Source organism: Thalassophryne amazonica, chromosome 2 (assembly GCF_902500255.1).
Source record: "Thalassophryne amazonica chromosome 2, fThaAma1.1, whole genome shotgun sequence".
NCBI classification, from domain to species: Eukaryota; Metazoa; Chordata; class Actinopteri; order Batrachoidiformes; family Batrachoididae; genus Thalassophryne; species Thalassophryne amazonica.
This window is the reverse complement of record NC_047104.1, coordinates 111,360,401-111,387,776: the sequence shown is the minus strand read 5'-3', so window position 1 is coordinate 111,387,776 and position 27,376 is coordinate 111,360,401. Positions and strand designations below refer to the sequence as shown.

At 41.9% G+C, this 27,376-nt stretch overlaps 1 long non-coding RNA gene across 1 annotated transcript in view; it reads right to left on the bottom strand.

Annotated features, from left to right (window-relative positions):
* Positions 1–27,376, bottom strand: part of LOC117529150 — a 264,393-nt gene that overhangs the window by 179,108 nt on the left and 57,909 nt on the right. Inside the window, exon 2 of the long non-coding RNA XR_004565934.1 lies at positions 2,142–2,204. This is a non-coding gene — a long non-coding RNA (uncharacterized LOC117529150). The remainder of the gene's footprint in view (positions 1–2,141; positions 2,205–27,376) is intronic.

The window sequence follows — 27,376 nt, the reverse complement described above, 5'->3', positions numbered from 1 at the left end:
CAATTTGTTGATCAATTATTATATCATTTACTAACAGGGACTTAGAAGAGAGAGATCTAATGTTTAATAGACCACATTTAACTGTTTTAGTCTGTGGTGCAGTTGAAGGTGCTATATTATTTTTTCTTTTTGAATTTTTATGCTTAAATAGATTTTTGTTGGTTATTGGTGGTCTGGGAGCAGGCACCGTCTCTATGGGGATGGGGTAATGAGGGGATGGCAGGGGGAGAGAAGCTGCAGAGAGGTGTGTAAGACTACAACTCTGCTTCCTGGTCCCAACCCTGGATAGTCACGGTTTGGAGGATTTAAGAAAATTGGCCAGATTTCTAGAAATGAGAGCTGCTCCATCCAAAGTGGGATGGATGCCGTCTCTCCTAACAAGACCAGGTTTTCGCCAGAAGCTTTGCCAATTATCTATGAAGCCCACCTCATTTTTTGGACACCACTTAGACAGCCAGCAATTCAGGGAGAACATGCGGCTAAACATGTCACTCCCGGCCCGATTGGGGAGGGGCCCAGAGAAAACTACAGAGTCCGACATTGTTTTTGCAAAGTTACACACCGATTCAATATTAATTTTAGTGACCTTTGATTGGCATAACCGGGTGTCATTACTGCCGACGTGAATTACAATCTTACCAAATTTACGCTTAGCCTTAGCCAGCAGTTTCAAATTTCCTTCAGTGTCGCCTGCTCTGGCCCCCGGAAGACAATTGACTATGGTTGCTGGTGTCGCTAACTTCACATTTCTCAAAACAGAGTCGCCAATAACCAGAGTTTGATCCTCGGCGGGTGTGTCGCAGAGTGGGGAAAAACGGTTAGAGATGTGAACGGGTTGGCGGTGTACACGGAGCTTCTGTTTAGGACTACGCTTCCTCCTCACAGTCACCCAGTCGGCCTGCTTTCCCGGCTGCTCGGGATCTGCTGGAGGGGAACTAACGGCGGCTAAGCTACCTTGGTCCGCACCAACTACAGGGGCCTGGCTAGCTGTAGGATTTTCCAAGGTGCGGAGCCGAGTCTCCAGTTCGCCCAGCCTGGCCTCCAAAGCTACAAATAAGATACACTTATTACAAGTACCATTACTGCTAAAGGAGGCCAAGGAATAACTAAACATTTCACACCCAGAGCAGAAAAGTGCGGGAGAGACACGAGAAGCCGCCATGCTAAACCGGCTAAGAGCTAGTAGCTGCGCTAAGCTAGTGGATTCTTAAAAACACACAAAGTGAATAATGTGTAAATAATTTAGAGGTGATTCAGCAGAGGGAGTGCTTTAGTTAAGGCACGTGAAGATTACATTGTGAAACAAATCGTTATCTAGTTAACTAGATCAATCTAACTGCGCAGATTAAACAGCTAACAGATACAGCAAAACACCGCTGTGCTCCGGAACAGGAAGTGATACAATACCGCAGTGAGAGCCAACCACCAGTAGAGGTAAATGAAGAGTTAAATGGTACAATCATACAGTACATAGATTTTCATTAAATTTTTTATAAAATACAGGTAACATGAATGAAAATATTAAATTAAAAAATAGATTTTCTAAATATTTCTAGACCAGCATATAATACCTTCTTGACCCTGATTGTCCATCTCTGTTTTAACAGAACTTTCAATGAAAAGAAGCAGACACTCTACCCACAACGTATTCCAGTTGATAAAATGGGATATGTGAAATAGGGGAAAGAATCTCTGAGCCTATATATTGTTTGTTGAAAATGCTTTAATAGCAGTCTATAAAAATAGGCTCACAAAAGTGTGATCTTTTTGAAAAAGTGCTTACAGTTCAAGGCTTTGTTTAAATGTGCATGCACCCTTGTCTGGACATCTATTCAAATTGCAGACTAGTGATTCACAGTTAGCAAGAAATGGATGAGATGATCACTGTATTAATAGTAACTTTTTTTTAGTGATTGTGTCCACGCTTTTGGAGGGTGTGGTGACTCATATGTTATTGACATGGAGCCCAAAATAGCAGCCAAATGGAAGAGGACATTCCGTCTACCCTTGAGAGTTTTCACGATGGTGAAAAAAATGGAGAGAGATAGGAGTGCAGTGACAAAAGGAGGGAAAATAGGAGACGAGTGTTGAGAGAACTTTGAAGGTTTGTGTTGTATAAGCTGACAGTGAGTCATACTCACTGTGTGAATCTTGAGGTCTAATGCAAAATCGTTTGTTTTCTTTCAACATGGTGTGGGTTAACTCTGTAAGGACAAAAAAGGAAATAGCAAGATTTGAAAACAGTTGCATGATGCAGTGTGTGCTGGGGCGTTTGCAGTGACATCAGGCTGTGGAACAGCAAGTGAATTAAACATACTTAAAGTAGGTGGTGGTAAGGATCTGAGATTTAGGAGTTGCATTACCCAAAATGGTCAAAACAGCAACAACCATGACACACATACGTTGCAGCATTACAGGTCAGGACTTAACATGTTTAAGTAACATTTCAGAAATGTTTGATATGTGAAGTGCTACAAGGTTCGATTTTAGGGCCAGTTATTTATTTTGTTTATCAATGTTTTTTTTTTTTACTCAGTTTAAAAGCTGTTGGAAAAAAGTACATTATTTACAGATAACACTAATTTCTTCGATTGCTGAATTTTTCTCCCAGGACCTTCATTAAGTCCTCAGGTTTTAGTCACCCTCCCAATCAATTTTGTTGGTACTGGTACTGTTTGCATTCTGTCTTCAAGCAGTTCATTTCCCAGCGTAGCTTTTTTGTTAATTCGTTTGTGCTATGTGGTTTCTGCAGTTCTTACAGTGTTCCATTTTGGTGAATGTTTCCTTTTTGTATTCAATGATTAAGCAAGTTCATTTCCCACGTCTGCATTCTGTTCGCGCTTCAGGCAGCCCAAATGTAAATTGTTCCAAGCTTGATCACCACCTATGTGTGTTTTGTGGGTTTTCTCTCCTTTTGCGTTCTCTTAGAAAGCAGTTCAACACCTCATGCAGTCCTTTTTCAAGTAGATTTTTTGTCCATGGCCCTAGCAGTGTTTTGGTGTGGGTTTTTTTTTTTTTTTTCATTTTTTACGTTCTTCACTTAAGCGGAAATTTTTTCACCCACCCACAGTCGGTTAGCACCTCTTGCAGTTCTGTTATTGGTTTTCCTATTTTTTGGCCCCTAAGTTGGTCTTGTCAATTTTTGCACCTCCTACTTTTTCTGGGTAAACACTTATGCCACCCATTTAGTTCATTTACCAGTCTGTTAGTTTTCACCGGCTCTGGTAGTATCTCATTTTGTTTTGAATATTTTTTCTATTCTTTAGTGCAGCTAGTTCGTCCCTCATGTCATATTTTCGGTTGCTTACCTCGCAGTCCTTTTGTGGATTTATTCACTGTTGGTTCCCTCCAGTGTCAATTGTGGCATTGGGTTTCTTGTTTTTTATGTTCTGGTATTATGTGGTTTTGGTTCCCCTGGGTGTTAATTGGTCTTGTTTTTCCGCAGGTGCTCTCCTCTCTCGTTTCACTGGTTAATTTTGTGTCTCCCTCCTTCCTCCAGTGGCTCAGTCAGTCCGTTGTCCTGATGAGGTTTTGTTTTTTCTGGTTTTTATGTCATATGTCTGACCCTTGTCCTCCCCATGACTCTCATCCCTGTTCCCCTGATTCATCTGGAGACCTTTGTGGGCCTTGTGGCTGACCCCTGGACTCACCTATAGACCTTAAAATACCTCACAACCGTCTTCCTGCTGTTCCTAAGCACTTTGATAGGCCTCATGGTCGTCCTCCCATTTCTACTCCTATTATCACTTACTGCCCCGTTGTCTTTCAGCCTCTGCCACAGACCACTGTACATTGTATGATGGACCATTTGACTTTTGCTGGGCCTGGTTACCCTCACATCCGACCTCCGGGTTTTCTTGGTGGCCCATTGTAGACCTGGGGACCTTTATCTTCTGACTGGTTTATGTCAACCATGCAATGGCCCCACGCCCTCATTTTTTTAAACTGGTGGGTCGCCTTTGTTCTGACTCTACTTTGGCCTCTGGTAATTTGTTTCTCTTAGACGGCCGTTCAGTCTCCTGGATTTTGATCTTGTTGTTGGGGGGGGGGGGGGGGGGGGGGGGGGTGGTTCTGTTGCTTTCCTCCGGTTCCCCAGTTTGGCTGTGCCACCTTCTAGCCCCGTCCTGTACGCCTGTGGTTGCTCTGTTTGTTGGGTTTGCTTTTTGTGGCCGTCTGGGTCGGCCATTTTGGGGGACTACTGTCATGATTTGCCCTGGATCTGGGCTCATGTGCTCTTTTGTCTTTTTATCTGTGAGCCATTAGTCTTTGATTTTCTGTTTAGCAGGATTTCAGTCTCTGGTTGTATTTATCTAGTCATTTTATTTTAGTCACTTGTGTAGTCTTGTCTTGGTTCTGATTGTCTCTTTTCTGTGCATATTACTTTTGTTACTGGTTTTATGCTCTGTTTATCATTTCTTTTCTGTGTAGTCATTAGTGGTATTAGCTGTTATACTTTTGCCACATTGCGAGTTCCAGTTTAGTTTCTGCCCCAGCCTTTAATGTCTTGGTTACAATTCTGTATGCCTTTTGTCTGTCTTTTTGCTCCTGCTCTCACTCCTCTCCACTCTGCTTTGTGTTTCTGTCTCTGCACTATCTTGCCCCACATCTTCCCTCTGAGTCTGTCTGCTTTGCGTTATTGCACTATCTGCACCTGTCCTCTCTCATCTTTGTTTTCCCACACACCTATTCTCACTTACCTTGATCACCACACCTTGTATTTCAGCCCACCTGGTTCTCTCCCACACTGCTCGTTTGTTGCACTTCTTGTCTTAGGTCCTGCCTGTGTATTTTTGTAGTTCTTGATCATTGTGTTTTGCCGGTTACAACCTTGCTCGTTTTTTTGACCTTGCCTTTTTGCCTCAGCCTGTGTTATACTGTCTTGCTGTGCCACTGAACCCAGCATGTTTGACCACGCCTTTTTGCTTTGTGCTCTCCTGTACTTCTGTGTCCCTGACTGACCACTTGTGTACCATATCCTCGCCTGTGTTCCAAGATAAAGCCTTCTGATACTCCACCCTCTGAGTCTGTAAGTCTGCATTTGTGTCCAGCATTCAGTCTGTCCCCCACGCCATGGGCCCTTCAGCTGCTCCCTTGTTCTCACTTGGGGTTGCCGCCAAAGATTTGAGGTGGATCTGCATGTTGACTTGGCACAAGTTTCAAACCGGATGCCCTTTCCTGATGCAACTCCATATTACATGGAGAATAGGCAGGGGTAGGTTTGGAACCAGGAACCTGAAACATTTGAAACAAACACACTTAAATACTTGGCCACCACCACCCTGATATGGGGGGGGGGCATAGGAAAATGCTTCTTCTTCGTCTTTCGGCTGTTCCTGTTAGGGGTCGCCACAGCAGATCAATCGTTTCCATCTCACCCTGTCCTCTGTATCTTCCTCTGTCACACCAACCACCTGCATGTCCTCTCTCAGCACATCCATGAACCTCCTCTTTGGCCTCCCTCTTCTTCTCCTGCCTGGTGGCTCCATCCTCAGCATCCTTCTCCCTATATACCCTGGGTCCCTCCTCTGCACATGTCCAAACCATCTCAATCTTGCCTCTCTGACTTTGTCTCCAAACCGTCCCCCCTGAGCTGTCCGTCTGATATGTTCATTCCTAATCTTGTCCATTCTTGTCACTCCCAAAGAGAATCTCAACATCTTCAGCTCTGCCACCTCCAGCTCTGCCTCCTGACTTTTTGTTAGTGCCACCGTCTCTAAACCATACAACATAGCTGGTCTCACTACTGTTTTGTAAACTTTCCGCTTCACTCTTGCTGATATTCTTCGGTCACAAATCACTCCTGCCACTTTCTCCACCCACTCCACCCTGCCTGCACTCTCTTCTTCACCTCTTTACTACACTCTCCATTACTTTGAACAGTTGACCCCAGATATTTAAACTCATCTACTTTCACCACTTCTACTCCTTGTAACTGCACTATTCCACTGGGCTCCCTCCCACTCACACACATGTACTCAGTCTTGCTTCTACTGACTTTCATTCCCCTTCTCTCCAAAGCATATCTCCACTTCTCCAGACTAGACTTAACTTGCTCTCTACTCTCACTACAGATCACAATGTCATCTGCAAACATCATAGTCCATAGGGACTCCTGTCTGATCTCATCCGTCAACCTGTCCATCACCACTGCAAACACGAAAGGACTAAGAACTGATCCTTGGTGTAATCCCACCTCCACCTTGAATGAGTCTGTCATTCCGACTGCGCATCTCACCACTGTCACACTATTCTTGTACATGTCCTGCACTACCCTAACATACATCTCTGCCACTCCAGACTTCCTCATACAATACCACAACTCTTCTCTTGGCACCCTATCATAAGCTTTTTCTAAGTCCACAAACACACAATGTAACTCTTTCTGTCCTTCTCTGTACTTTTCCAACAGTAATCTCAGAGCAAACATTGCATCTGTAGTGTTCTTTCTTGGCATGAAACCATATTGCTGCTCACAGATCTTCACCTGTTTTCTAAGCCTAACCTCTACTACTCTTTCCCATAACTTCATGCTGTGGCTGATCAGCTTTATGCCTCTGTAGTTACTGCAGCTCTGCACATCACCCTTGTTCTTGAAAATAGGAACCAGCACACTTCGTCTCCACTCCTCAGGCATCCTCTCACTTTCCAAGATTTTATTAAACAATCTGGTTAGAAACTCTACTGCCATCTCTCCTAGACATTTCCATGCCTCCACTGGAATGTCATCTGGACCAACTGCCTTTCCACTCTTCATCCTCTTCATAGCAGCCCTCACTTCTTCCTTGCTAATCTCTTGTACTTCCTGATTTACTCTCACCACATCATCCAGCCTTTTCTCTCGCTCATTTTCTTTCTTCATCAGCTCTTCAAAATATTCCCTCCACCTTCTCAGCACACACTCCTCACTTGTCAGCACATTACCATGTGCATCTTTTACCACCCTAACCTGCTGCACATCCTTTCCAGCTCTGTCCCTTTGGCTGGCCAATTGGTACAAGTCCTTTTCTCCTTCTTTACTATTCAACTTCTTGTACAGCTCGCAATATGCCTTTTCCTTTGCTTTTGCTACTTCTCTTGTCGCCTTATGCTGGATTTCCTTGTACTCCTATCTATTTTCTTCATCTCTCCGACTATCCCAAAACTTTTTCACCAACCTCTTTCTCCTTATGCTTTCCTGGACCTCTTCATTCCACCACCAAGTCTCCTTGTCTTCCATCCACTGTCCAGATGTCATACCCAGTACTGTCCTAGCTGTCTCCCTCACCACATCTGCAGTACTTTTCCAGTTGTCCAAAATTGCTTCCCCTCCAACCAGTGCTTCTCTCACCTGCTCACTAAATTTCACACAACAGTCTTCCTCCTTCAGCTTCCACCATCTGATCCTTTGTTGAGCTCTCACGCTCTTCTTCTTCTTTACCTCTAAAGTCATCCTACAAACAACCATCCTATGCTGTCTAACGACACTCTCTCCTGCCACCACCTTACAGTCTCTGATTTCTTTTAGCTTACATCTCCTATAAAGAATGTAATCCACCTGTGTGCACCTTGCTCCACTCTTATATGTCACCCTGTGCTCCTCCCTTTTCTTAAAGTAGGTATTTACCACAGCCATTTCCATCCTCTTTGCAAAATCAACTACCATCTGTCCTTCCCCATTCCTATCCTTGATACCATATCTACCCATTACTTCCTCATCACCTCTGTTCCCTTCACCAACATGCCCATTGAAGTCCGCTCCTATCACCACTCTTTCATGCTTGGGCACACTCTCCACCACCTCATCTAACACACTCCAGAAATCTTCTTTCTCCTTCATCTCACAACCTACCTGTGGGGCATATGCACTGATGATATTCATCATCACCCCTTCAATTTCCAACTTCACACTCATCACCCTGTCAGACACTCGCTTAACCTCCAACACACTTTTAACATACTCTTCCTTTAAAGTAACAATATATCCTTCACTTTAGTAGCACGACACATATATACTAATTTATGTGTAGACATACTGGAACAACCTATACTTCAGCCTATCCATTCTGGTGGGCATGCTATTGTTATATTATTGTTGTCTTTATCATCATCATCCTCATCCTCATCATTATTGTTGTTGTAATTCTTCTTTATATTTTTAGTGATTAATTATACTTTATTTTATATTTATATTTTACTCTTTATTCCAGACACAGGGCCCATATCATCAAACAAAGACAAACAAGATACAACAAAATAAGCATATAGACATAAAAACATAATTGGCATAATACATGGATCCACAGGGATCAGGACACATAAAGACATTTTCTCCAAAGCTTCCAACATCCAGAGCAATATGTTATGTCATAAGGGTAGGATCAGTTAAAATTCTAAAAATTTCATTGTTTGAGTCAATAAATGTATACAATAGATAAATACAACATTGCATACAGTAAAACTTGCATGTAATGGATTCAGGTGGACCAGCAAATTTTGTCCGTTATAATTGAAATCCGCTATATTTATAAAAAGGACAGAATCCGTTATATGTATAAAATGGACAGAATCCGCTATATGAGGTCTAGTAGAAAAGTATCTAATGTTATTATTTTTTTCAAAAACCATATGGATTTGAATCACGTGTGATTGCGTCAGACAAGCTTGAACCCTCGTGCGCATGCGTGAGTTTTTCCACGCCTGTCGGTTGCGTCATTCGCCTGTGAGCAGGCTTTGAGTGAGAAGTGGTCCACCCCCTCGGCGGATTTTCATTGTCAGGAAATGGCGGAATGATTTGGGCTTTTTTTTCATCAGACTTTTTTCAGAAACTGTTAGAGACTGGCAGCTGGAAACCATTAGAAAAATTTATCTGGCTTTCGGTGAAAATTTTACGGGCTTCACAGAGAATAAGGACTGTTACTACAGCTTTAAGGATGGCTTTAAGGACGCTCGGCACGCCGCGCTCTGTGCCGCCTTCGAGAGCCACAAACCACCGGATCATTTCTAAACGGATGGCTCTGTGGATCCGAGACCGTCGTGTGCACTTTCTTTGGTTATCACAAGAGCTGGACATCAGCCATTTTCCGGCAGATTTCACTTTTAACGAGATTTTGTCATGGAAAGCCAAGCGGAGGCTTCGCGCGTCACGACCGATTTGTTGATGGATCGAGACAAAGGAACACCTCCGTTTTGGTCTCACAGGACGGCTTTGAGATGGCGTTCAGACAGCTGTCGGTGGTTTTTCCATCGAGTGATTATCCGAGAAATTGTGGATGTGCCTGGACATGCCAGAACATGTCCCGTGAGGCTTCATCACGGTGTTGCTGTGCGCCATGCGGCACCACATCACTGCAGTAGAGTCATCCATTAAACATAACAGTTTGTCAGAGTCAGAAGCTGGGGACCGCCGACTAAGAGCCACAGCAGTGATGAACAGTGCTAAGCCTCCTCCGTCCAACATCACAGGAGAAGAACAGAAAGCTTTGTCAGCACTGCAGAAGGACCAAAGCATCCTTATCCTGCCAGCGGATAAAGGCAGATGCACGGTGGTCCTGAACACATCGGACTATGAGGCCAAGATCAGCAACTTGCTCAGTGACTCCAATACATACGAACGTCTGAAGAGAGACCCAACGAGCGGCTATAAGAAGAAAATCATTAGCTACCTCCAAAACCTGGAGAAAGAGGGACTCATCGACAGGCAGGCATACTATAGACTGTACCCTGGGGACGCCACTCCATGCATCTATGGACTTCCCAAAATCCACAAGACGTGCCACTCAGGCCTATTGTATGTAGCACAGATTCCATCACATACAATTTGGCCAAGCACCTCAAGTGGATTTTTGCTCCTCTAGTGGGTAACTCAGAGCACCATGTGGAGAACACACAAGATTTTGTGAACGAGATCAAGGACCTGCAGCTGGAGGCAGATGAAACTATGGTGTCATTTGATGTCACATCGTTGTTCACTTGCATCCCCACCGCTGAGGCCGTCTCAGCTGTGAGGCAGAGACTGCTGGAGGATGTGTCTCTACTTGCAAGGACCAAACTCACACCAGACCACTTCTGTCAACTCTTGGAGATCTGGCTTAACACCACGTATTTCCTGTTTAGGGGGAATTATTACAGGCAGATCCATGGTTGTGCGATGGGGTCTCCGGTATCCCCCATTGTGGCCAATCTGTACATGGAACGAGTGGAGAAGACAGCCTTGACATCTTTCACGGGCATCCCTCCCAGTCACTTGTTCAGATATGTCAATGACACATGGGTTAAAATCAAGCAACAGGAGGTTGAGGACTTTACAGAACACATCAACTCAATGGACTCCAATATCACGTTCACATGTGAGGATGCCAGAAACAACCATTTAGCCTTCTTGGACTGTGATGTTACGATTGGAGAGAACAGGCAGCTCCAGACAGGGGTTTACAGAAAACCCACTCACACTGACCAATATCTGCTCTTTGGCTCAAACCACCCCCTTGAACACAAGCTCGGGGTGATCAGGACTCTTCAACACAGAGCCCTACAGGTGCCCACAACTGCAGAGGGAAGGGCTAAAGAACAACAACTGGTCCGGAAAGCCCTCACAGTATGTGGGTACCCACGATGGTCCCTGGACAAAGTGCAGAAGTCCCAGAGAACAAAGAGACCAGATAGACAGGAGACAAGAAGAAGAGGAGTGTCTCTCCCTTATTTAGCAGGAGTAGGGGAAAAACTACAGAGGATCTTCAGACAGCACAAAATCCCAGTTTACTTTAAACTGGTTAACACCTTGAGACAGAAATTAGTTCACCCTAAGGACAGGATCCCTAGTTACAAACAGAGCAATGTAGTGTACTCTATCAGATGTCAGGAAAACTGTAACGAACACTACATAGGTGAGACTAAGCAACCTTTACACAAAAGGCTATACCAGCACCACAGAGAGGGTGCCAGTGGACCTCAGTCTGCAGTTCATCTCCACCTTAAAGACACTAACCACATGTTTGAGGACAAAGAAGTTAAAATCTTAGCCAGAGAGAAGAAATGGTTTGAGAGAGGGGTCAAGGAGGCATTCTATGTGAAACAGTTGAAACCCAGCCTTAACCGGGGAGGGGGTCTGAGACACGCTTTGTCCCCTGCTTACAATGGGGTACTCAGGTCAAAGCAGTTTCAGTCTTTTGTTCATGGTAATGAGTCATTCACGTCATCAGGAGAGTCGTCAAGGGAGCCATCAGGAGAGGCGTCCATTCCATCATTAGGAGGGACAGCTGCCCTGTCATTAGGAGGGTGATAACTACAGCACAATAGGTGCTAATTAGAGCTATTGTTTAGTCACTATCCCACAGCAGTCTGCCTCTCCTTAGGAGGGGTCTGGTTAGGTTTTAAACTCCAGCTTTTGTGGCTTCTGTTTATTCTTCTCTACAAGAGTCAAGACAGAAGTCAGACTACCAGAGCAAGAATTTTAGCTGAGGAAGCTTCTGCAATTTGGAGCGAAACGTCCTCGCGTCAAGCAACCCAGTCCAGTTGAAGATTCAAGCTTCTCTACTATGGAAACCACCTGGACAACTGTGAGCCTACACAGAAACATTCCAACCAACTGTGGACATGAGGCCCTGGCACTGGTACGTAAGCTGGAAAAGACTTCTAAAAAGATAGCTAACTTTAGAAACCACTTAAGATTTAACCTGAGATGCAAACAAAACAATGTTATTCCCAAATGCATGAAGCAAAAGGCACTAGAAGCAGGTCACACAGCAGAAAAGATCCAGCACAGTTACCTTAGGAGGATTTTGGGTCTTAGAATTAGAAGGCTTCATTTTAAAATATTAGACCTTCAAAATAATCTTGATAGTTTTCAAAAAAGGTTAGAAACTTTAGTGGGGGAAGAGGCCCATAATAAGATCACAAAGTTCATAGTTAAAATTCAAATGGCTGAGCATTTAAAAAGTAAGGAGCGGCAAATCAGGAAGTTTCACAACCTTTTAGTGCAGGAAAGGCGTGCTTTCAGTGGGAGTAGTTTTAAAGATACACCCAGACAAATTAGTGACAACAGGGAAAATTGGGTAAAGAATCTCTCCGACAGGGTTCTTACACAGACAGAAAAGGATGTGCTCGCTAAAGGACTAAATTTCTCAGTGACCCCTAAACATATACCGACAGTAGATTACATCACTGCAGTAGAGTCAGCCATTAAACATAACAGTTTGTCAGAGTCAGAAGCTGGGGACCTCCGACTGGTTCTGGATCAATTTGTCTATCAATGAGTTCCACAATTTCCCTCCATGAGTTGCAGGTTATTTGAGCATCTTTGTAGTTTTTAGACTCCACATTATAAAGTTGGTCATATTTGTGGACATTTCTGCCAAACGTTCCTCTATTTAGAATAGAATAGTATAGAATAGATATTCATTGTCATTCCATTTCTGCAATGAAAATCTGGTGGCACTATCCAAACAGCTATACGCAAAAAACAATGCAACAGCAAGTTTAATAAGAGCTTCACAGGATGGCAAGAGCTTCTTAACCCCTTAACGCCTATTGTCGCATATATGCGACAATATTTGACTAAAATATGCAACATACCAAATTGACCAGTATGCCTGTTGTCGCAAATTTGCAACATACCATTATTATTATAACATTATAACATAAAGTCATTACCAAAATACCAAAATTACTATTTATTTTTTGTGCAAAAGTGAAATTAATAATCTCAACATTATTTACCATCTACTTAAAGGCAAAAACACACACAAAACATTTTTTTATATACAGCTATATAAATTCAGGCGTTAAGGGATTAAATACAAAAAGAAAAAAAAGGTGCTTAATAAATTATTAAGGTGCTTAATGCTTAGTGAGGTAGGATAGTTTTAGATATGTAAACAGACTGTATTATGTATTGCACATGTTGATATCCATTACGGAATGTCTGTGTTTGTGCTTGTGGGAGGGGAGTGCGTGGGGTGATGGAGGCTACAGCTCTGGTGAAAGAGCTGTTCCTTAGCCTATTAGTCTGTGTCCTTATATTGTAGGAGCAAACAGCGAATGTCTCGGGTGGCTGTTATCTTTGCAGATGGCCCGTGCTTTCCTCTGCAAGCAGTCAAAATACACACAGAGTCTAAGTCTGGGAGCTCAGCTTCTACAATCCACTATTCTGCCTTTTAGCTGCTGTACCACACTGTGCAGCCCTGGCACAGAATTCTCTCGATGGTGCTTCTGTAGAGGTTTCTGAGCAGCTGTGGAGCCAGACCACCCTGCTTCAGCATCCTCTGCTGGGCTTTTTTCACCAGGTTGTAGGTGTGTAATGTCCACGTCAGATCCTTGGTGATGTGGGTGATTGCATCCACCCTCTCCACCTCTTCTCCACTCATGTATAATTTTGGGCTGTGAGACTCTCCTGGTTCTCTTGAAGTCTATGATGACCTCATTCATTTTGGTGGAATTGAGGACCAGGTCGTTGTCTGCACACCGCTCTGTCACTCCGTGTTTGACCTCCTTCCTGTACCAGATCTTGTTGTCCCTGATAAAGCAGACAATCGTAGTGTCATCGGCCAACTTTATCAGGATGTTGGAGGGGTGAGTGGGGACACAGTCCTGACTCCTGAGTGAAGAGTGTTGGAATGAGCACACACACCTGCAGTGTGCCTGTGTTCATGGTTATGGTGCCAGATGTCAGGTTTCCCATCATGACATTCTGAGGTCTGTTGGTCAGGAAATCCATAATCTAAGAACAGAGTGAGGTGGAGAGTCCAAGGTTGGTGAGATTATGGACCAGTTTATGAGGGATTACAGTATTAAATACACTGCTATTTGATCCATGATCAAATGCAAAAACTTTTTAAAATATGACAGGAGTGAAAGTTGAAAAGTGACCAATCACAGCCCTTGTGGCCACAGTCATTTAGCAGGTGCACGTCAGGCTATGGAGAGGGTTTGTAACCATGCCAAGGGCTCTAATCTAAAGCGGTTGCCTTTGGTTCACCACACTCAGGGATATCTGTGAAACCTAACACCATATTACAGTGCAGGCAGCAAGCAGCATTTTGTTAATAATTGCTGCCTTGAATAAAGGCCTGCCTTGTTCAAGCACCGGGTCTGAGCACGGTTTGAAAAAATAAACACCCAGGCTTTTCACTCACTCACTTCACCCGCTTACTCCAATTAAGAGTCATGGGGGGACTGTAGCCTATCCCAGCAGTCATAGGGCGTGAGGTGGGGTACACCATGGATAAGACACCAGTCTGTTGCAGGGCCACATGTATACAAAACATTCACACCCGCACACACACCTACTGATAATTTAATGTTTCCAGTTCACCTAACCTGCATGTCTTTGGATTTGGGAGGAAGCTGGAGCACCCAGAGGGAACCCACACAAACAAGGGGAGAACACGGAAATTCCACACAGAGAGGCCACCAGAGAGAAACGAACCCATGACCTTCTTGCTGTGAGGCAACAGTACTAACCACTAACCACACCATGCTGCTCCCAGGCTTTTAATTAAGGAAATACCGCATCCACTTTCCTCGAATCAGCTAGTGTCAGTGCTGAACTTCATTTTGTACCTCTGTTGTGACTGGGCATGCCCAGACTGCTCTGTCCAGTACATGCGAGAGGTTTTTAATGGAAATGCACTGTGTTTTGTCAGATTTGAGCAAAAATCCGTTATACCAAATCCTAATGGATCCAAACTTCTTCCATTTATGGATGATGGAGGTCACTGTGCTCACTCGGACGTTCCAAGCAACAGAAATATTTCTGCACCCTTCCCCAGATTTGTGCCTTGAGACAATCCTGTCTCTGAGGTCTACAGACAATTCTTTTGACTTCATGCCTGGTTTGTGCTCTGACATGCACTGTCAACTGTGGGACCTTATATGTAGACAGGTGTGTGTCTTTCCAAATCATGTCCAATCAACTGAATTTCCCCCAGGTGGACGCCAATTAAGCTGGAGAAACATCTCAAGAATGATCAGTGAAAACAGGATGCACCTGAGCTCAATTTTGAGCTTCATGGCAAAGGCTGTGAGTACTTATGTACATGTAATGCCTTTGTTTTTTATTTTTAATAAATTTGCAAAAATCGCAAAAAATCCAACCTTTTTTCACATTGTCGTTATGGGGTATTGTGCGTTGAATTTTGAGAAAAATAATTTATTTCATTTTGGAATAAGGCTGTAACAAAACAAAATGTGGAAAAAGTGAAGCACTGTTAATACGTTCTAGATGCACGGTATATGCATAAATCTGTACTGTATTTAATACGTTTTAATATCATTGACAGCACAATAGCCAAGGAAATTGGTCTATAATTTTCCATGGTGGATATTTTACCAGTTTTTTCCTTAACCCTGTTCCCAAATTACCCACTCTGCTCTGCCCCCACCCTACAGAGTGAGAAAGGTGTTGCCGTTTTGCCCGTTAGTGTAAAATCTTGTTTACGGTTTATTTTTTAATATTCCTTTCCCCCATTTGTTTTAAACCTTGGCCTTTCCTTGTCCCCAACCAACCCAGAATCTTTTTTCTTGTATGTTTTGAGGTTCTGAACCTCAAGGCAAAAGAATTTATTTTACACTTTGTTTATTTGGAATGTAAGCACTGCATTGGCAGACAGCTAGCAGAGTGATTGGCGTTACTGGATGTGGCACAAGGACATCAGAGTGGAAACACAAGAGCCAGAGAAACACAAGGCAAGAAGTACCAAACCTCTAGCTAGAATACTTAAGATGCTCAGATGTTATTAGGTCAGGGCCACATGCCTTATTCATGGACAGCTGCTCAGTGCCATGGTGCATCAGGATTAACAACCACATTATCAATATTTAAGGGAGCATAATTTTTAAAATCAACACTTTTGACACAGTTAAAAAAATATCCTTGTCCTTATCCTTTCCATATCTCAGTAATATTTTCTGACCCAGCACCTCCATCAATACTAGATGGTAACTACAACTTGCTATTACTGATGACCTTGACTTCTTTCCAGAACTCATAAACATGATTCTGCTGCAGTTCTTTAGCCATAGAATTAGCTCTCCTGGCCTGCTTATTCATTTGAATAAAATGCACAGCGTATTTGCATCTTTCACTTCCTTATTTTTTATGTTTACACACTGATTTTAAAAGCTTCTTTGGCTTCTACATGAAGGTTTTATCTTTTTACCTGCATGCTGTTGATTTTACTCAGAGTACTACCAGGAAACCACTTTCTGAACACCTTCAAGGTGTGATGGGATTGTAGTCAGTGAGCAGGTCAGAAACATACTGGGCAGCTGAGCCATGCATAAACTAAAAAAATTAACAGATGTACCATATTTTCCAGAGTACAAGTTGCATTTTTTAAACTACTTTAGGTGGTCCTGCAACTTATACTACAGTGTGACTTACATACCATAAAATAAATAAAAATCACATGTTGTTATTATTAATAACGAGTAATTATATATAGGACTCTCCCAGGAATCAAAGCACTAAATAAAAGAAACTGTAATAGTAAAAGAATAAATTCCAGTAAACAAAGAGTACACCACAGTGCACAAAAATCCCAAATTAAATAGCTGACTAGCGTGTTGCCCATGGAGATCCATGGGCTCTAGACTGGGCAGTGTTTATAAAATACGTAGCTGACGTTTTGTGGTGAGGGTGGTTATAAATTAAGCAAAGCTTGAATAATGAGTTAAAATGGCTTGTGATTCCAGAATGTTTTTAGAACCTTAGACTTCAACAATTTTTAGAAAAACTCAACCCTTTTATTTCCTGTTGATTATGTAATTTTAATTATGTATTTTTTTAATGTAATGTTAATTCACTGTCTGATTGTATTTATACATTGTTTAGGTTCTTGTTATCATATACACTATTATTATTTTATTTCTGCATCTATTTTCTCTCTTTTTTTTTAAATGCACCACAATGGAAATAAGTGTTTTCACATTCTTGTATCATTCATCTATTTTTAACGTATTTACAATTTTACAATTACATTAAGTACTTGCATTGAACTTAAAATCACTCACCACACTCGTGCTTTTAGTGTAAAGATGACTTACCACCCCCTGCTGGAATGGCGTGAGTCCAGAAAGTAGTTAGCAACACACACACATTTTAATTTGACAAACAAAGACATTAAAACCACTAAACATTCCACTCATGGTACCAACATGAAACTTAAATCACTCATGGTAATAGCAACAGGAGACTAATCTAAACTGACTGAGCTACAAAAACACAATAAATCATTAACACAAACAACACTGTTAAACTAACATAAATCACAATAACAACATTTAAAACTTCAAAAACCCCAAACTACCATAGTGCATTGCATCACAGCATTGATTGTTTATTGGTTAGGTAAAATTGCTAATTTCTCCAAAAATATTTGCCCTATCAATCTTCCGTTTTCGCAGTGTTCATCCGTGACCCAAAATACATAAGTATACCAAACAGCAAATGTCAGCTGTCCCCGGTTTTTGCATGATCAAAGCCGCCCCCCCCGCCCCAACACACACACACACAGAGGCCACTTGCCTATTATAACAAAGCACAGCGGCACAGAGCTCGCTCATGGTACAGGGAGTCCCAAGCAGGAAGTGCCAAATTTTGAGTCCACAGTGAAACAGGAAATGTCAAATGTCAAACACATCTTGGATTGACAGAAGAGATCCCATGGAATCTCACGGGAACTCTGTGGCAAGTTCACACTCAAAGTTAGTCAAAGTCAAAGTTCTTTATTAATCGTCTCCTTTCTGAGAAATTTAGTTTGGTGCATGAGGGGGCTCATCTGCACAGACAATAAAAACACAGTAAAAGCCACAAAAATAAATATCACCAACAATAAAATAACATAAATAACCAAAAATAACCTTAAAAATCACTGTAACCAACCTACTATATACTACTAAAACCACACAGCCATTTATTTACCTTTAACCTTTACATTTTACCTTTTCTTATATTTGTTGGTTTGATTGTTTGTCATCAAGCAGCGAAATCGTCTTATGGACATTATGAAGGTGTGCTGTAAAATCACCAGAGGTTCACTTAACGATTTTAATGAAATATTTAAGGTCAGATGTTTTAAAAAAGCTAAGGCCATTATAGCTGACCCTTCTCATCCTCTTTGGCATGAGTTTTCACTGCTGCCATCTGGCTGCCGTTATGTTGTCCCTCGGTGTAGAACTAACAGGTTTAGAAAGTCCCTGATTCCAAATGCTATTCGCTGTCTCAATGCACATTTGTAAATGTCTTAGTTGTAGTTGTACTGTTGTTATGTTGTTTGAGTTGTAATTACTGCTGCAGACAAATTGCCCCATGGGGACAATAAAGAAACCTTGAACCTTGAACCTTGAACCACTCGCCATTCAACTGAACAATGTGCAAAATTTATCCTATGACATAAGTACAATTTAAGCTTGTTCATTAATAAGCTTAATAGACAACAGAACAAATGAGTGTTTGTAACGGTTACATTTGCACAAAGGAACACAATATCTCTTTCCTGAGTTTAACAAGGTATACTCTGAGTGCAGAACATGTGAGCTGTCCATTAAGATGTTTTTTGCTTTTACACTGATACAGGAATTGCCAAATTTTGAGTCCACAGTGAAACAGGAAATGTCAAATGTTGAACACTTCCTGGCATGGGTGGAGCTAGAGCAGATGGCCAGGGTTGCACTGGACTCCCCTGAAATCTGACTGGACACAGATGGTTGATATGTCACGGCACCACACGTGTGGTTGAAAAGAGCTGCATTTTGAAATCCGTGTCAGTATTGACTGCTAGGTTCCTCTTGTCCAGTAGTTGGTGCTGTGTACCACAAAAAGTTTGAATTCACCTTAGTAGAAGAAGAAAAATGTTTACCTCAGATTTGAACTGACCATGATGTTTGAACCATGGACTAATAATGACACTAAAGTTATACTGGTGAGTAAACGACCGTATTTTATACCAGAAATGAGGTCCAGGTTGTTAAAACCGGCATTTCTCCTTTAATTCAGGTTTTCCTTATATATACGTGTGTCTCCAGTGATTTTTAAATGAGCAGGCAGTTCAATTCAATTTCAATTTATTTTCATTTATCACAAAATGCAAATCACAACAGAGTTGCCTCAAGGCGCTTCACACAAGTAAGGTCTAACCTTACTAACCCCCAGAGCGGCAGTGGTAAGGAAAAACTCCCTCTGAGGAAGAAACCTCAAGCAGACCAGACTCAAAGAGGTGACCCTCTGCTTGGGCCATGCTACAAACACAAATTACAGAACAATTCACAAAATGAATATACAGGAAATGCTGTTGGTGCACAGGACAGGAAGGTCTCCAGCACAAATACCACACCCATCTCTGGATGGAGCTGCACCTTAAACAGAGAGAAAAAAACAGAATCAGGCATCAGAAAGACAAGAAATACAGTATAATTTGCCAGCATTAAACAACAAGAAAAACAGGAAATACTAAGGTGATCACTGGCCACTAGCCCTAAGCTTCACTAAAAGACCCAGAATTTAGGTAACATTCAGGCCGTGGCACGCTCCATTTCCTAATAAAATGAATTAAAACAGTAAAAAGCATAGAACTATACTATGCCAGTATGTTAGCCATACGAAAGGGAAAATAGTGTGTCTTAAGTCTGGACTTGAAAATTTGTCAGCTGTTGATTAAATAACCTCTTAATTTTCCTGTCTGAATGACTTAAATAACCTCTTAATTTTGCTCTCTGAGTGACACCAGGATGATGCATTTCACTTAACAATAGACATGACACGGAATGTTTCTCAACTGTACTCAAAAGTATTGGAACACTTGGTATTTCACACATTTCAATTTGTTTATGCCATTTCGAAAACAAATAAATAAATCTAAAGTTATTTTCCTTGAACTCAAACTGAAAGCAAATGTCTACAACTTGATAAAAATTAATTAAAAATATAAAATACAGCTTCCTGTTGTAGTATAGAGGAGGATTTTCTTAAAAAGACCTGAACGGTCAGCTACAAACTTTTGTATTTCTTCATAATTTATGTAAATAAAGTCCAAGAGATATTCAGTGACTTGGAAATGTTCATGTTTCCATCCCCTGACTTGTCTGAAGAAAACTGGCAATAAAGCTGATTATTATTTACAGGTATTATCAAGTTTTAGAGATTTGCTTTCAGTTTGAGTTTGAGGAAGATAATTTTAAAAATTTTTATTCCTTATATTTTTTTGTATTTCTTGTATTCGAAGTGGCATAAAGAAATTAAAATGTGTGAAATACCAAGTGTTCCAATACTTTTGGAGGGCACAGTATCCTAACCTTATGATGAGTGCAAAATGTTGCTGCATTTTGTGTGAAGTCATAGTCATATAATATATCATATTGATATGACAATATTGAGACATGATAATTTGGCTATATTGTACAGCCCTACTGTCAACTAGCTGAAAACTTTGAATATTAATTTACATCTACTTTTAAAAAAAATGCTTAAAGTGGCAGTGGGCTAACAGGGCTGTAATTGGGGGGGGGGGGGTCCTGTGGAGTGGAGTCCCCCAGAAGCTGAAAGGTAAAAAAGAAAAATGCTTAAAAAGGCTGGGGTCTGGGGGGGCAGAGCCCCCACAGAAGCTGAAAGGTTTTAGCCATGCTCATGCTCCCAAGAACCATTTTACTGAAAAAAAGGTCTGAAGGACCTACAGTAAATGGCATGGTTAGATGGTGAGGAGCTTCCAGGCATGTGGAAGGCAAATAAAGAAAAATGCTTAAAAAGGCAGGGGCTCTGGGGGAGCAGAGAAGGTTTTAGCCATGCTAATATTCCCCTAAAGCGTTTATTTAAAAAAAAGTCTGAAGGACCTAAATGACATGGTGAGATACTGAAGAACTTCACTCGTTCATGTCCGCAACATATACATATTGTAGCTAATACAGAAAAAGCACAACTTATACTCTGGAATGACTTAGAGTCCGGAAAATACGGTATTTTGAAATGGACTTGTTCCTGAAAAGGAAGCCAGTGGAGTGATTTGGATATTGGAGTCATGTGACCTTTTCTTGTCCCTTTGAGGATTCTGGTGGCTGAATTCTGAAAGAGTTGAATTCTTATTTATTGAGTGTTTTGATTATCCTGTAAAAAGAGCACTGCCATAATCTAATCTGTGAAAAATGAATGCATGAACCAGTTTCTCCAATCTGATAGTGATATAAAGCTTTTTACTTTTCAAATATTTTGAGGATTTTTTTTTTTTCTTTTTTATTGGAGCCAGTGAGGAGATCTTGTTTTTTCCTTTTAAGAGAAAGAAAGTTAATTTTCATTCAATACTCTGTGTCTGCTTCACATTGTATAAGGTTATCACTTGGACCGAAATCATCAGGGGAAAGGGCGATGCAGAGATGTCAGAGTTATTACGGAGTTCAATATTCAAATTACACAACTGTTTCTTTTCATTGTCTACACCAGGTACACTTTGAGGCCATACAAAGGGAAAACAGCATGGTGCTTCAAGTGCAGTTTTACAATGAACATCTATAAGCCAAACCTCACCACTCGCAGGACATTCAGATTGAGAGGTTGAAAATTAATCTGACAGCATGCTTTTAACCCAGGACCCTGAAGCTACAGGCCACACATGGGCTAATGTGCGTTTCAGTGATTCTTTAGCCTATGCTGCTTTCAATTACGATGTTTAGAGATTGGACTGAGTCTCACACAGGCCTGCCTTTGTAACACAAAATGAACACATTTAATGTATCATCAACTGGGCTCTATTTTCTGTCATGCATATTTGCTAGTCATCTGATGTCTGATTTCTGACATGTCTTAACAGGTACACTGATATATAACTGTATGAATGTTTGCATTATATGATTTCCACCAACATGACTTTATCAAATAAAATATTTTGTAGCACATAGGAGCTGATAATTGTAAATATTTCATGGTATAATCAGTAAATTTGCTTCTTTTTCCTGGAGTTGCAATATTGGCGCATGACTCTGTCGTGGATTTAATTGTCTGTTGTTAACATTTACAGATGGGTGCCTTCATGTAGCATATATCACGCATATGTCATCAAAGAGTGACAAACAACAGTGACTACTGTGCTGATGATAACATTCTCAGATACTAGAATATGGCTGGAGGGGATCGTATCACAATGAACAGTTACACAGACAGAAAGCATGAATGATAGGGCCACATAGGCTGATTGTCAGAGTAAATGATGGACTGGACATTCTTCTTTTTTGTGCAAGATCTCAATTCATGTTAACTTGCAAGAAATTTCTGCCACACTAAGGGCCCCTTCACACAGTGTGAATACGTACATCTCCAGGGCGACTCACGGCGAAACACATGTAGGATGATGGGCTCGCACAGCGCACGCTCTGTCTTTCGGCTGCTGTTGTACACAAATAGTTGTAGCAACAGGTGTACGAGGCGTTGGAGGCAGCTACAAAATTACACGTTTTGCACACGATTCATGCTTCATGCGCACTTTCTGCGCAAACTGACCAAAATCGCATGGTGTGTGAAGGGGCCCTAAGATCCTACAACGAACACAGTGACCGAAACATGTATCAACATATACAGCCAGTATTTGGACAGTGACCAATTTTGTAATCATGCCTCTGTACAACACCACAGTGCTGTTGAAATGAAACAGCCAAGATGTTTGCAGTGACTTTTAACTTTAATTCAAGGAGTTTAATAATACAATATGGCATTTCACTTTTATAGAGTCCTTCCATTTTTAGAGAGAATACGTGAATAGAAAAACAAAATATACCAATCGATCATAAAATTGTGACCACTAATGGGTGAAGTAAATAACACTGATAGTAATAGTACAAGTGATCGTCTGCATTGGTGGGATCACATTATGTCCTCAATGTTGATGTGTTGCCAGCAGGAAATGAAGATGCAAATAATGGACAGCCCATTCTTTCTGGGGCGGGGACACATGTGGAAAGTGTCAGGAACGTCCGTTTCCCAGGAGTCCACATAGAGGAGAAACTGACCAGGGACAGGAACACCACACAGTTGGTAAAGAAGGAACAGCAAAGACTCCACTTCCTGAGAATCCCCAGGAAAATAACACAAACCAGAGATTGTTTGTCTTTTTACTGCTCTACCATGGAGAGCATCATCACATAATGCCTCTGTATGTGGTTTGCCAGCTGCACGGTGGCAAACAGGAAAGAGCTCCAGAGGGTTACCAAAATGGCAGAGGAGATCACTGGGTGCCCTCTACCCACACTGGGGGACCTTCAAGGCTCTCACTGTCTCAGTACTGAGTACTGAGGTCTGAGGAAGGGCAGTCTTTCCGAAACATCACGTCTTTATTAATAAAGTGTTTTTGCTTTTTTCGGATCTTTCTATTTCAGGAGAGCCAACACCATCCTGAAGGACTCATCCCACCCTGGCCACACTCTGTTTGAGCGACTGCCTGATGGCAGACGGTACAGGGCCATTAAAGCAAGTACAAATGGACTGAAAAACAGTTTCTACCCAACTGCTGTTAGCGCAATGAATGCACTGAAATAAAACAGTCACGTTACATGTCCCGCTTGAAATAGTGCAATATTTTTAAATGTGCAATATCCATAGTTTTTGCACTTACTTTCTCATTTTTTTACATATAATTTTTTTTTGCTTCTACATACTTATAATTTTTTTTAACTTGTGCTTTGAATTTACCTTTTTCTATCTGTTACAATTATATGTATATTTTCTTTTCTTCCCTAGACCTTTTAAGTGTGCATGCGGTAAGGAAGGAAAAACAGTGAACTGGTGACAGGATCATGGCCGGGACGAGGATCACTGATGCATGTGGGGAGAAAAGTCTGGCCCGTGTTGTCCGATCCAATCGAAGGATGTGCTGCTTAAGTCTTAAGGCCAAATATCAGAGCACATCTTCAGAGGTCTAGTCAAGTCTATGCCTTGAAAGGATAAAAGGGGGAACTCCACAATATTTGGCAGATGGTCACAATGTTATGGCTGATCTTTTGATCTTTGCTTTGGACTTCATTTACATCAATCATTAAGAAATACAAACAGTACTGTACTATATAGAAATTGTCTGGAGTAGGCAGTTCTCCAAAACTGAGTGACCATGCAAAAAGGAGACGAGTAAGGAGAGCTACCAACACCCAGACAGGCTCTAAAGGAGGTATAGGCTTCTGTGGCTGTGACTGGAGAAAGTGTATTCTGGACCTGTTGTTTGTTGCACCATCATTCACAGCTTCATGGTGAAGCATAATAGAGAAAGATTTTCATACAAGAAATAGTTAAAAATTCATCCTTGAATCTGTATAACTACTGATGCAACAGACTTCCTATGATAACAACTTGTTAAACTCCTTGAATTATAGCTGAAAATCAGCATTATAAATTCATCTTGATTGTTAAATTTCATTTCCATTGTGGTGGTGTAGAGGCAAAATGTTAAAAAGTGTACATGTCCAAATACTTATGGACTTAACTGTATATCTTTGATAACTTTATAACAGGTGAAATGAATTGCTTGAAATGAATTATATCCATGAGTAACCTTTCATGAGATGAGTATCTTCAGGCTGTAAAGACTTAAGTCCCCTCTTTAGAGCAGCTTGCCCTGTATTGCTGGCAAGGAAATATAACCATGAATACCCTTTAATATGACTTTGGCTGCAACTTTTAACAGATTAAAAATTTAAGGTCACAGACAGACCTCTTCTGTCCCAGTCAAAGTAAATACAAATTTATTTTGGATGGATAAAATAAATTCATAAATGCAACTCATGAATGGCAACAACTACGTTGTGTATATACGAGGTCTGTTAGAAAAGTATCCGACCTTATTATTTTTTTCAAAAACCATATGGATTTGAATCATGTGTGATTGCGTCAGCCAAGCTTGAACCCTCGTGCGCATGCGTGAGTTTTTTCACGCCTGTCGGTTGCTTCATTCGCCTGTGAGCAGGCTTTGAGTGAGGTGTGGTCCACCCCTCTCGTCTATTTTTTATTGCGAATAAATGTCTGAACGATTTGGATCTTTGCTGCATCAATTTTTTTCCAGAAACTGTAAGAGACCTCCAGGTGGACACCGTTCAAAAAATTAATATGGCTTTCAGGGACGATTTTATGGGGATTAAACAGATTACGGGGTGTTACTGCCCCTTTAAGGACGGCCCACAACTGCTGAGAGCGCAGCATGCTCCCAGCGCCGATGGACAGGCAACACCCCGCACAAACAACCAGATCATTTCCAACGTGAAAGCTTTGTTGATCCAGGACCTCGTCTGACTTTCACAAAAAGGCAGAAGATGTGGACATCAGCACTTTTTCCGGCACATTCCACCGTTACAGGAGTTTTTTTTTCATGGAAAAAGAAGCTGAGGGACGCGCCACCGTGCCGCTCTTGATGCGGCACAAAACCATCTCGGTGTTGGTCTCTCAGGACGGCTTTCAGACGAATTCCGGTTGCTTTTCTGTAGTGTGAATATCCAAGAAATTGAGCTTGAGCTGGACAAGCCCCAACATGTCCTGTGAAGCTTCATCGCGGTGTTTCTTTGCACCGAGCGGCTGCACCACGACGCGCCGAACTCCTCCGCACGTCTGTCTTAATGTGCCAGAAAAAGTGCTGATGTCCACGTTTTTTCACAATTCCTGTGCTAGTCAGAGGACATACCGGATCAAGACAGCGTCCAGTTTAGAAATGAACGACACATTTCACTGTTACAGGAGTTTTTGTCATGGAAAGAGGAACAAAGGCGGAGGAATTCCGCGCATCACGGCGGAGCTGCATGGCGAAAAGAAACGCCGTGATGAAGCCTCACAGGACATGTTCTGGCATGTTCAGCTCATGCACAATCACAATCGGATATTCACAAGACTGGAAAGCAACCGGAATCCGTCTGAAATCCACCTTTAAGCCGTCCTGAGAGACCAACACCGAGGTGGTTTTGTCCCGCGTAATGAACGGCTCCGTGGCGCATCCCTCGGCTTCTTTTTCCATGAAAAAAAAAACTCCTGTAACGGTGGAATGTGCCGGAAAAAGTGCTGATGTCCACATCTTCTGCCTTTTTGTGAAAGTCAGACGAGGTCCCGGATCAACAAAGCTTTCACATTGGAAATGATCTGGTTGTTTGTGCAGGGTGTCAGCCTGTCCCTCAGCGCTGGGAGCGCGCTGCGCTCTCAGCAGTTGTGGGCCGTCCTTAAAGGGGCAGTAACACCCCGTAATCTGTTTAATCCCCATAAAATCGTCCCTGAAAGCCATATTAATTTTTCGAACGGTGTCCACCTGGAGGTCTCTTACAGTTTCTGGAAAAAAATTGATGCAGCAAAGATCCAAATCGTTCAGACATTTATTTGCAATAAAAAATAGACGAGAGGGGTGGACCACACCTCACTCAAAGCCTGCTCACAGGCGAATGAAGCAACCGACAGGCGTGAAAAAACTCATGCATGCGCACGAGGGTTCAAGCTTGGCTGATGCAATCACACGTGATTCAAATCCATATGGTTTTTGAAAAAACTAATAAGGTCGGATACTTTTCTAACAGATCTCGTATATGACCTCAAAGCCTACATTCCGAGACTCAGAAACACAGCTACAGTGCATCCAGAAAGTGTTCACAGCGCTCCACTTTTTACACATTTTGTTATGTTACAGCCTTATTCCAAAATGGATGAAATTCATTTTCTTCCTCAAATTCTACACACAATGCCCATAATGACAATGTGAAAAAAGTACTTTTGAGACCTTTGCAAATTTATTAAAAACAAATAATAATAATAAAAATAAATCACATGCACACAGCCTTTGCCATGAAGCTCAAACGAGCTCGGGTGCATCAAGTGTTTCCACTGTTCATCCTTGAGATGTTTCTCCAGCTTAATTGGAATCCACTTGCAGTAAATTCAGTGGAATGGACATGATTTGGAAAGGCACACGCCTGTCTACATATAATGCCCACAGATGACAATGCATGTCAGAGCACAAACCAAGCATGAAGTCAAAGGAATTGTCTGTAGACCTCAGAGACAGGATTGTCTTGTGGCACAAATTTGGGGAAGGGTACAGAAAAAAATTTCTGCTGCTTTGAAGGTTCCAATGAGCATCCACCATCTGTAAATGGCAGAAGTTCAGTCATATCCACCATGAGTGTTCCTAGAGCTGGCTGCCCATAAACTGAGCAGGAGAAGGGCCTCAGTCAGGGAGGAGAACAAGGACCTAATGGTCACTCTGTCAGAGCCTCAGCATTCCTCTGTGGAGAGAGAAGAACCTTCCAGAAGGACAACCATCTCTGCAGCAATCCACCAATCAGGCCTGTCTGTTAGAGTGGCCAAACGGAAACCACTTCTTATTAAAAAAGAACATTGCAGCCCACCTGACATTTCCCAAAAGGCACCTAAAGGACTCTCAGACCACAAAAAACAAAATTCTCTGGT